This window comes from Octopus bimaculoides, chromosome 5 (genome assembly GCF_001194135.2).
Source record: "Octopus bimaculoides isolate UCB-OBI-ISO-001 chromosome 5, ASM119413v2, whole genome shotgun sequence".
Taxonomy (NCBI): Eukaryota; Metazoa; Mollusca; class Cephalopoda; order Octopoda; family Octopodidae; genus Octopus; species Octopus bimaculoides.
The window spans coordinates 32,479,453-32,491,453 of NC_068985.1; the positions used below are offsets into that span (position 1 = coordinate 32,479,453).

A 12,001-nucleotide genomic window follows, 5' to 3' on the forward strand; every position below is an offset into this window, starting at 1 on the left:
TTAGACCAACAAGAATGCACAGTCGCCAGTAGCTAAATTATTGTGAAAAGATAATTTATTAAATCTTTATTTACTTCCATGCGACTGCGACTAAAATAAGAAATTTGTTCCTGAAATATCACGAGTAATTTTTCTTTTCATTGTTTTGTATTTGCTAAACTGGTGACTTAGTTGACTCTTCGTACCGAATTAAGGTCTTTCATATTCGTATTCTTTAATAAAATCGGAAACTAGATATATAGAAATTGGTAATTTAATTTTCGTTGATAAAAATCCTAGATCTCCTATTGGTTATTTATTTTTGGTTGACAAAAATTACAAATATCTGGATTAAATTTTTAGCAGTAATTAAGTCATCTCCAAGTTCTGGGTCCGAATATCGGCATGGTCGGGTTACCCTTCATTTCTCAATATCAAAATAAAACGTGTATGCGAGTACCAGTAATAGGCAGTAGTTTAGTCAAATTGCTCGTACATTTTCTACTAAACTCAACCTTGCCTCTAATAGAAACTGATCTATTTTTCTACCACCGAAGTAAAAGTATCTTCAAACATATCATTATTCTTCAAAATTTCGGTAACTTAGCAGCTTCTGTTTTTAAAACAATTATTGTCTCCCTCTTTCCTTCCCTCTCCCTCACTTTTGTTATTAGGCCTACACTACCGTCGATGAAATTTTATTTTTGAATATTCAAACTTGTATTGGTTCTGGCAGTCTTTTCGTAATGTTACTTGTTCAACATTAATACGGATGTCGAATGATTGCAATGTTTATGTTATTATTTGTTATTCAGTTTTACTCCTACATGCTGTTATTAGCTTACTAAGCTGTATTGCAGAGCATTCACAAGCGATTATATTATTTGCTGGTATTCACCCGAATATTCGAGAAAAAACATTTACATTACTATCACACTCTCCCTGTTGTTTACGATCAGTAAATCTGAGTTATTGTCTGAAATCGCCTCAGAGGTTCAAAAATGAAAATAGAATTCTTACAATCAGAAAATCATTCTTTGTACTCTTAGCCTTATGCTTTCTTTTTCTTTCATTTTTTTGTTCCTTGAAAATCATTTTAATGTTAATGTTTAAGTCCTATGGGACTATTCTAAAGACCGATTACAATATATATTCCAACTAGTTTTAGGAGTGGGGGAACTGCGGAAAAAACAAACTAACCGTTTCTGTCTTTCTCGTAGTGTATCGCAATTGGTGAAGAACGGCGTCGTTAGTTACAAGCCTCCAATGATCTAATCACTGGTTTACTTTATCTCTGACGACGAGAGTGACAAGTAAGCATTTTTAACTTGGCACAGAAAATCTTGAGAGGTTTCGAAAGACTCACTACATGCATTTCCGAGAAAAACATTTTAAAATATGTTAGTTGTATTTGTTAAGTCGTTCTATCGTAATAAGATTCTCCACAGTTTCCATCTACCAAATTCAAGTCAAAAGTTATTGACCAGCCCAAGTCTATATTCGATACTTGCCCAAGATGCCATACTTGTGTTTATCTCTTTGTATTTTATTGCTTTCAGAGATCGTTGAAATCATACTGTCTGAATTCTGCTGTCTGCATACTTTATAATGGGAACGTACTTTGGTATATTTCTATTCTAGTTAGCTGATATGAGCATCTATAATATTATTTAACAAGTAAGTTGTTAAATGATTGTGAAAATAGGTACAGGCTATTTTGAATATGATAAAATTGTCTCAGATCAAGTGTGTACATCCCAATTCACTTTATACACACGAATATTTAAAACATTCATTTTCTCCATTTTTGAAAAGCCTTTAACATAAATTTGAAGACCCGTTTTGTAGCTCTTCCCTTTACTTTTGAGCCCTTCAAGTTCTGTGAATTTATCTTAGTTAATTGAACTCATATGCAGGGCATTTTATACCGTCTATCTTGTTTCAGTCATTGGACTACAGCCAAGTTGAGGCACTGCCTTGAAGGGTTCTAGTCAAAGGGTTTACTCAAAGTACTTATTTTTTAAGCCTGATACTTATTCATTTTTTTGCTGAACCACTAAGTTTATGGTGGACATAAACTAACACTAGTTGTGAAGTGATGGTGGTGGCGACGTGCATACACACACACACACACACACACACACACAGCTCCCCCCCCCCCCAAAAAAAAATTTCTGCTACTAAATCTACTCACAAGGGTTTGGTTGTCCTCGCCTATAGAAGACACATGCCCAAGGTGCTATGCAGTGGGACTGAATCCAGAACCATATGATTGGGAAGCAAACTTCATACCAGGCAGCTGTACTTGTACCTATTCAGGAAAAAAAAAAATGCCAACCTGTTTCCAAGTTGGACACATTTTATACAGTTGATGGGAAATGGACACTTTTTGTGTGATGGTGATGCTTGTTTACAATTATCAGGAAATGTCAAAACAAGGACATGCTTACATACACAATGGGCTTCTTTCAGTTTCCATTTACCAAATCCACTCAGAAAACTTTGACATGAGGCTATAGTAGAAAACACTTGCCCAAGGTACAACACAGTGGAACTGAACCTGAAACCACGTGGTTTAGGAAGTGAATTTCTTAACCATACAACCATAACTGTGCTTATTCATACTATACCCCACAAAAATTCTATTTTCCCTAAAAACATCAATTAAAAAACCTTAATCTACATTTTTAGTATTTACTATCTGTAGATATTAAACTGTTTCTTATTTTTACACACTCTTTTGGGGTGTATACATATCTATAGGCATTGTGTTCAGCTTTCTTCAAATTTTATATAAATCTTAATAAATCTCAATAGACTCTAATTTCAGTAACTATCACTAAGTAGATAGAGCATTCTTGGTGTGATATAAAATATAAATTATAATGTTACAGGTTTTTTCAAGGAAAAAGTATTTTACTGCTGTGTGTATTTCCAAAGATATTCACTTAATGGTATTTAGATTTTGATTGACTGAAGCAAACACAGCAATGTACTTTAGCTTAGAAGCAAAATAGAAATCTGGGAGCAAGGTTGTATAACAGTTACAGCTAGTCTTATTTTTTTTATCTTATTCTCATATTAGCATGGTCTGTCCTTTGCTCATCTCTAGTTTCTATGTTGGTAAAACAGAACTCCAGTCTATAAAGTTTATCTTTTCTTACCAAAGAAAAGTTATGAATTATTTGAAAGTTTGTATACCCACTGCTTACAGTAGTGAATAACATTACCCAACTTACTTAAAGAGCTAGTTTTGAAAAAAAATAAACGGTTGAGTAGATTGGTATTGGACTACTAGCCAAAAAACCTGAGATTGTTTTCTTGTGCATTTAGGCAATACACTAATTTCAACGTGTCTCATCTCTCCTACCTATCAGAAATAGACACCAGATGCTCTGGCAATATTGCCCAAGATAGACTGATATTTACAGAGGGGATTATTTACTTCACACCAAAAAGCTGAAGCTATATATCAAATGGAAAACGCATTTTTGGGGAAGGTTTGAAACCTGTTTATTTTACTTAAAACTAGGTTCTATGTTATAGACAGTGACGGGACCAAACAACAAACATTAGATATTTGTTCCTTAGCCCTGTTGTCCTCTGCTATCAATACTTTCATTTGTGTGCATGGCATAAAAAGTTTTCCCCAAAATATTAAAGCCTTAGAAAATCATAGACTTATGCAAAAATATGTATGAAAATAATGTGACTACCTGTCCCAAAAAGAAGTATAGTTTTCAGTGAGAGACTGTATTTTTAGGTTAATGGCTAGGTTATTTTTATGTATATAAATGCACATTTCTTAGGTCTTTGATAGCCATTTTCTAATTTGTAATTTTTCTTTTGTACCCTTATTTTTTTGAGATTTGTAATATTTTTTATATCTTTTTAAGCAGAGGTAGTTCCCTCTAATTGTTAGAGTAGACGTTACCTAAATGACTCTTCTGTTCATAAACAGCTATGACATAGAAGTTGTTTTTTTTTTTCTTTCAGTTTAAATTAGTAAAGTAATATGAATTTGATTTGTTTAAGGGCACATTATACAGTAGTTGTGAAGATAGTTATTGACAATGTATATATTGTAGTAGCTTAGAAGATTTAACAGTGTACATGTTATAGTAATTGTGAAGTTATTAGCAGTACACTTAATTCCAAATTTAAATTAGTCTACCCTCTCTACATTTTTAATAAAATTCATCATTTGGGATGGACTTCTTCAATATTAGTGCTGGCATCCTTTCAGCTTCCCTCTCTCACTCCAAGCATCTTCTGAGTTCATTCTTGTAGGAAATACTTATAATTAAAAGAAGTGGTTGCATCTGTTTTTGTATTTTGGTTTCATAAAGCTTCTAGTTTTATAGCCACGCTCTCTATTTGGCAGAATTTTTTGTCCACACATAAGAAACATCATATGTACCTTTTTATTGTTTTAAAAATCTTAAAGGTTATTTTCATTAAATTTTACCTTTTGCTTGTTATGTTGGTTATATAAGCATGTTCTAACCTCCATAGCCTATAAACATTTATCATCAAATGCACTTCTGAATTGAAGACTCCCTCTCATAATGTCAAATGAATGAAAATAGTCAAATTTGACATTCCATGCCCATTTACTTCCAATTCTTTTTGTTAGCTTTTCTTCTACAACAATTTTTGCTTTAATACTATTGTAACTTTCTACTCCAATTAATTATTTTGCAACAATTTGTTTAATGTTCTATTTGTTCCAGCGATAATGATGACATTCAATGTTTCTACTAACCTTAATTTTGACATACACGGTCAGTTACAACACTGGTATTTAAGTGAAGCATAGCATGAAAGGGTTTCATCATATGCCAGAACAAAGATGTAAATAAGTGTTTGTTTTAAATGAACAACATTATGCAATATTCAAATTCTTTGCCAACATTTATGCAAAGAAAAAATTTAAAATAAGTTCTGGAGAATTCTTTAAAAGTCAAGGAAATCTCATGGAATTAATGATCAAATTTTCAATGAGAACTGTATAGTTATCATTCTCATATTATAAATGGTTTTTATATATATATATATATATATAAATATATATATATATTGTACTATGGTTCACGTAATTCTTTTGATATCAACTCACCTGAAATTGCCTCTGGTGCTATGGTATTTCATGTTTTAAACTGATATAAAATAAAAAATCGTGCTACAAAAATTTTGTTGATCTATGTTCCAAATACTAGCTTAATAATGACAAAGTTACTTGGCTATTTTCTTTATTATTTTTGAAATTAATTGAAATAAAGTCAGTGTATTTCAACAGAAATATGGTAACAAAAGGATTAACTAAAAATTTTGAAGATAAAACAGCATTAAACATCATTAATACTACTTTAAGACAGAAAAGAAGTGATTATTCTTTTCTTTCAATTTCATCATCATCATTTAATGTTCCTTTTTTATACTGGTATGGGTTGGTCAGTATGACAGGAGCCGGTAAGGCCTGGAGCCACAGCAGGCTCCATTATCTGTTTTGCTATGGTTTCTACAGCTGGATGCCCTTCCTAATGCCAACCACCTTACAGAGAGTACTGGGTGCTTTTTATAAGGCATCAGCACTGACAGTGTCACCAAGCAACTTGCAAGACAAAACTCCTTGACTGGGAGTGGGTTGGGATTTCTAACATAGTTTTAGTTAAATATTATTTAAAAATAAATGGAGTAAAATTTATTAAGTATTGTTCTTTTTATGTTGTATTTATAGCTGTTGGATTAATAATTTAGTGATAAGTTTTAATTTTGCCTCATGATTTTCATCTCTTCTCACTAGGCACTATGGTGATACTAAAATTATTTATTCTTTATAAAATTGATTACCTTTCCAGAAATTCAGAGGGATAATCCCAACTCAATCTAATTCTTGAAATTAATATAATTATTTGTAGATATAACTTTTAACTTATAATCATTCTCTCTAGTCATATATTCTTATGATGTTTCTGTATCATTTCTTTTTCTTTGTATTTAGTAGTTTGATAATCTTAGATTGTAAGAGTAATATCATCCGTGCGCTACATCAATGCTTTATTGAAAGTTTGTATCCGCTATTCTTTATTTGTTATATTAGTTTATAAGAAGTGTTGTTTTCAAAAGTGACATTAAAAAGATTTTGAAATTTTTTTTATCAGTTCCCTAGTATTATTTTGTTTTTAAGTTAGCAAAATATCAGTGTATACAAGGGGATGCTGAAAAATTCCTGGTTTGGGTAAAAGAAAATACAGGAGAATCAATTATGATTTTATTCAACATATTCCCCTCTGATCCACACACTTGTTGAAGTGATCCTTCAGTTTTTCTAAGCCCTGTAAAAGAATTTGGAAGGTTGGGCTTCCAAGCAGGCCTTTCACAATACCTTAAAAACCAGGAACTTTTCAGTACCCCCTTGTATAATATACATTTATCATTGGACTGTCATCTGATGATGTCTTAGCTGGCAGAAACTTTGAAGCGACTGTTAATACTATTCTTGCTAAAAAATTGAGTAACCCTGCAGTTGAATGTAAAACTGTTTTTATTATAAAAAGACGTTTATATATAATATACACACAAGCATGCACGCAATGTTATTTCATAATTTTCACATATTTTCTGAATAGATTCAAATGAATTGAAATCTATGATTTATATAAAGAGGACAGATATAATTGACGTGTATTGTATTTTTAGATTTTCTACAGTATGGAATTTGCAGAATAATTGCTTTATTTTATGATTTAATAATGGTTGTTGTTTTGTTTTGTCACAAGATTGTAAGTAGAGAGAGAGACTGGGGGATAGCTTTTATAAATATCTCATGAAAATGTGTTAAGGTATTGTTATTTTCACTGTCATGGGGCTTTTAAAATTAATGGAGAATATGCAGCCTGTTGTTAAGCAGGCTGTGCATTATATTTAAGCAGTGTTATTTGTATATTGGGAGGTGGGATACTTAGGCTAGTTCTGACATAATGAAAGATGGTTAGCTGTCAACTAAGGCAGTGAAGAGAGTGAAGTACTCTTAATAAGTAAATATGATAGTGGAATTAATAAAGGAATAATGAGACAAAGAAAATTTAGGTAAAATTGAGAGATTTCTTTAGAATATCCCAAATTATTGAATTTCATAAAAATGAAGCTGAGAAATGTGTGTGCACAACTTATTTTGTGTGCATGTGTGCGCATGCAGTTTCTAATCTGAAATTCTGAAAGCTCCAAAAGTCTTCTCACAGAAGTCAGCACAATAAAACTCATGTTTGGTGCCAAACATGATCGGATGCAAACTGTGCTCAACCTGTGACAGTTGTGTCTCAACATCTTCTCTTGGTTAGATATGCTTCTACCCTAAGTTTGTAAAAACATCCACATGCCCAACTAGGCTTGACCTATCAATACACTGCAATGAGATTACTATTGGTTCAGAATTTGTGTTCAATGTACAATCAAGACATATAAATCTGAATTCGTGAGAACCACATCTTATAACCAAGAATACACCCTATGAATATACTGAATTCTCATTGTCAAATTTCGAAATATGCCTGATCCTAAGAGTTTCAGATAAGAGATTGTGTATGTGTGTGTGTGTGTGTGTGTAGTTGCAATAGGGATATGTGTATGATAAGTAGCTGCTAATTATCTAATATATGTACTAATTCAAACAAATGAACAGTACAATAGAATTTTAATAAGCTGATACTAAATTCTATAAATTAAGATTAAACTTATTGTATTTCACTCTAAACATATCATACACAATGTTGGTATTTCTAACATTTGGCATTGTCAACAGCTATGGCATAGCTATGATAAAAGAATTAAAATGGTTCCGTGATTTTACAGCCATCAGCAAGATGCAATTCAAGTGGAAATTATTGAGAATACATAGCTAGTCTTGGTATTACTTTAGTATCACTGATTTTGATGGGTTTAAACTCTAATGAAAAGTAGTTATGTTAATACTTAAACCTATATAAGCAATTTCTCTGTACTAAATATAATCACTAAGAATAGTTTACAAAACTTCTCTCAGAAATGAAAATTTTTTTCTTTCTTTTAAAATTCAAACTATTGAAATTTTATTATTTGATAAGGTTGGACACTTATTTTCATGTAGTAAAATTTCAATGAATTTTCTTCCTCTTTTGATTTGTAGTTGTAAATATTTTTGTTTGTTTTTTGTTATTAAGCTTAGACTAGTCATAGACACCAGAAATATACACACACACATACACACACACACACACATGACAGGCTTCTTTCAGTTTCCATCTACTAAATCCACTCAGAAGGCTTTGGTTGGTCTGAGATTATAATGGTAGACACTTGCCCAAGGTGCCACATAGTGGGACTGAACCTGGAACTATGTGGTTGGGATGTAAACTTCTTACCACATAGCTATGCCTAATTTTTTCATCTTACCTTATACAACCAGTATATTTATATTTTATTTTGCATTTATATTTTACTTATTTTACAAAAATGAAATTTTAAAGAAATTATCCTTACAGTAATTATGTCTGTATATATAATGGAAACTCTGCCAACCTTTCCTTTCGACACCTATCGTACCCTCTCTTAAGTAACTCACCAAGCACAGCTTCTTGCACCAACTATCTCTAACGAGTGGATGAACATAATATTACACCAAATATACAAGGTGAATCTATATTTTAAGTAGCTTTGCAGTTTTGTTGTGAATATCTTTTCATAATAGTTTATATATGATAGTAGATGATACTACAAAACTTGACTTAACAACGGTACTATTAAGTTAGACATGACCAGGGTCAGTTTAAGCCAAAGCATATCTTAGTTTATATTTTAGAAAAATGCCATCATTTGATGTACATTCATTGTCTTTAAAAAAAAAACCCATTACACACACACACACACACACACACACACACACACACAGTGGCTGTCACTCAAACCATAGATACTTTCTCAGTCTTCCCACGCTTGACCTTGTACATCCAGGATCTGACAGCGAGAGGAAGACAAGTTAAATCATCACTCAACTGGCTATTATTTTGACTGAATGACACTACTTATTGTTCAAACTAGGAATCTCACAACCTTATTATTGTTTGTCCAAAGATGTATGTAGTGCTTGTGTAACACACACACACACACACACACACACACACACACACACACACACACACGTGTGTGCTCTCAAGAGATTTTGGAATTATATAGTGGTTTATTCCTTAAAAAAATTTTTTATAGATATGTTTCCAAAATTAAAATTTACTCGAGTTTCTGCAAAAACAGAATCACAGATTATATCTGAAAAGTAGTAGTTATACTTATGTTTCCGTAAGCATTTCCATAATGCAGGGGATGCCTGTATTTTTGCACACACACACATTACATGTGTGTGTAGGATATATCTCATGGGTAAGCTGTGATGTGTCATTGGTGATGTGACTGGCTATTGGGTGTTTTGAGTCTTTCAATATCAGACACTGCCACCTGGTCCACATAACCTGGCTTGATCAGGTCCTAGTATGTCACTTTTCCCACTTGTCATGAACCACCTCTCTTAATCTAAAGCTGCCTTGTGGCTTTCTCTATGGCTGCGCATGCAGTTTGAAAGGTCCTCTTCTTTGCTACTCCTGTAAAGCCCGTTCAGTTGAAGATTAGCACAGTGTGCATCTTACAAAGTCTCTATAGCCCACATCTGTGGGTTGGCTCATACTGTGCCTTCTAGCCTTTCTCCTGGTACTTTTAAAGCCAGTTCCTGGTGCATGTATATATCTTTAATGTGTACTTCTTAAGCATTGTAAATTTCGGCATGACCAGCTGTTCTGTATGTGCATATGTGCGAACACACATACACACTTGTTTTATTTCCTTTTGTCAAGTATTATTGATATACAAGTAAAATGTGAAACAGAAAAAAAAATAGTTATATATGTTTCAGATTATATAAGCATATGCATAATGTTTGAAATAATAAATTTATGCACCTAAAATACTTCTTATGAAAAAGTTGGCCATCAACTTAATGCTTTACACCGGTATTCATCCAAGGTCTGTTACCAATGGAATTTTTTTACTAGAATAACAATCATTTTGTATATCTTGTCAGCTTCACATCTCTCTGCAAGACTGGAAATAGAATAATCTTAATTAGTTCCTCTTTTAATTGAACCTATTTAAACTTATTTTAAATAATGCCAGACTTTCTGGGCCAAAGCATCCAAAAGACTGGTATATCATGTTCTCAGCTTTATGTACATTGAACGTTTATTTTTTTTATTTTCTTAGTTTCCAGTTTATCTAAATATAATTTTCATCCTTTAGAGGTGTATGGTTTCCTTTTAATCACTATATATTAATCACTGACTGCAAGGTATTCCTTCTGGTCTAATACAATATTCATATTACAAAAATTTCTAAATCATGTAACAAAACAGATTGCAAGTAGGATATAAAAAAAAAAAAAAAAGTCTTTTGATCCTGCTTTTTAATGTTTCAAATACATTTAGCTTTCTTTATAAACTGAGACTAATACTCAAAACAGAACCATGGAACTGGGGGTAAAATATATAGATAAGGCTGAAAATTACTTCTGAAATCTGAAATACAAGGTAAGCATACAAAATATGAATGTGAAACAAATTGAATTATCAAGTTTCTTTACTTTAAGTCTTCAGTATGTTGCAAAACAATGTTCATTGTGTATGAGGAATCCTATAAAATACACTTATTTTAGAAATTGAATGTTCTCAAATGGTTACTCTTTGAGGGGAAAAACGTATATGCTGGACTATAGAGCCATGTTTAAAGTCAGGCACTAATATAATAAGGATATTAAAAAAAAAAAAAAAAAAAAAAAAGAATCAGATGTATATCAATTATATCTCAGTAACATTGCAGAAGAAATTTTGTTTAGAAATATCCTGCATCTGAAATGTCCAGTTGCTACATAGTAGGAGACAAATAGGAAATGGCTATTCACTATGAGTCATTCTGATACTTAAATGGAACTTTTCATGAAATAAATCTTTGTTTCATATCCAAGCAATCCAAATTTATAGCTATATGATAGTTAGTGCTTCTAAGTGAATGGTTGTAATTAATAGATTTATCTTCAATTATATATGTTTTAAATTTGATTTGTATATCTTGTTAGAAAATACAGCTAAAATATTTCATTTTAGATGCAATTAATGGGATAGTGCAGTACAAAATAGCCTGTTTCAGTTAATCTTTAGACTCTGGATGTATAGAGTTTCAACAATTAATTAGCTAATTATATATTTTTCCAGCTGGTGCTAATAGGGGGAGGGCAGAGAGAAAAAGTGATTTAGATAAATCTATTTGTAGATTGAAGATTTTTGTAAGCTTTGCTGTTAATAAATGTAAACTACTTATATTAAATTTTATTCACTATCAATTTTGTTCCCTATCAATATTCTACTGCTATATGGCCTAAAAGAATTCTCATTAGTGTTGCTCTTTAAAATTTTTTTATAGTGCTACTACGCTCAGCAATATTTTTAAACAAAGTTGTTGAAAGGTTCCAGAAAAAGATGCTTGTCACATTGGGTGTGTCTGTTAAAAATAATTTTCTGGTGACAGTTTTTGATTTTTCCATGTAATTTTCATCATCATTGTATGTACACATATACATGTGTGTAGGTAGTTGTGTGTGTGTGTGTGTGTGTGTGGATAGAAAACAAGCTTTTGTATCTCTGAACAAGACATCTAGTTACCTTACTGCTACCAGTGGGTCTCTTTGTTCACTAGTATTAATGACTCACTTGTATAATACTATTCCATAAACTTCAGGATTTTCAATGTCATTGGAATTTCTAGCAAAAATAACGAAAACTGCTTCTGCACATATTGAAGGTGCCTCATCTCTCAGAATTGTTTGAAGAGAGCAATTGCCTTTTTTTGTGTATCTGCTGAAGCTTTGCTTTCTGATTCAAATTGTTAATACAAACATAACTGTACCCTCTCTCTTTCTCTCTTCATATATATATATATATATATA

The 12,001-nt window shown here is 31.9% G+C and overlaps 1 protein-coding gene across 6 annotated transcripts in view; it reads left to right on the forward strand.

Annotated features, from left to right (window-relative positions):
- LOC106883364 (PH and SEC7 domain-containing protein) overlaps positions 1 to 12,001 on the forward strand; it is a 178,129-nt gene that overhangs the window by 109,576 nt on the left and 56,552 nt on the right. The window lies entirely within an intron of this gene.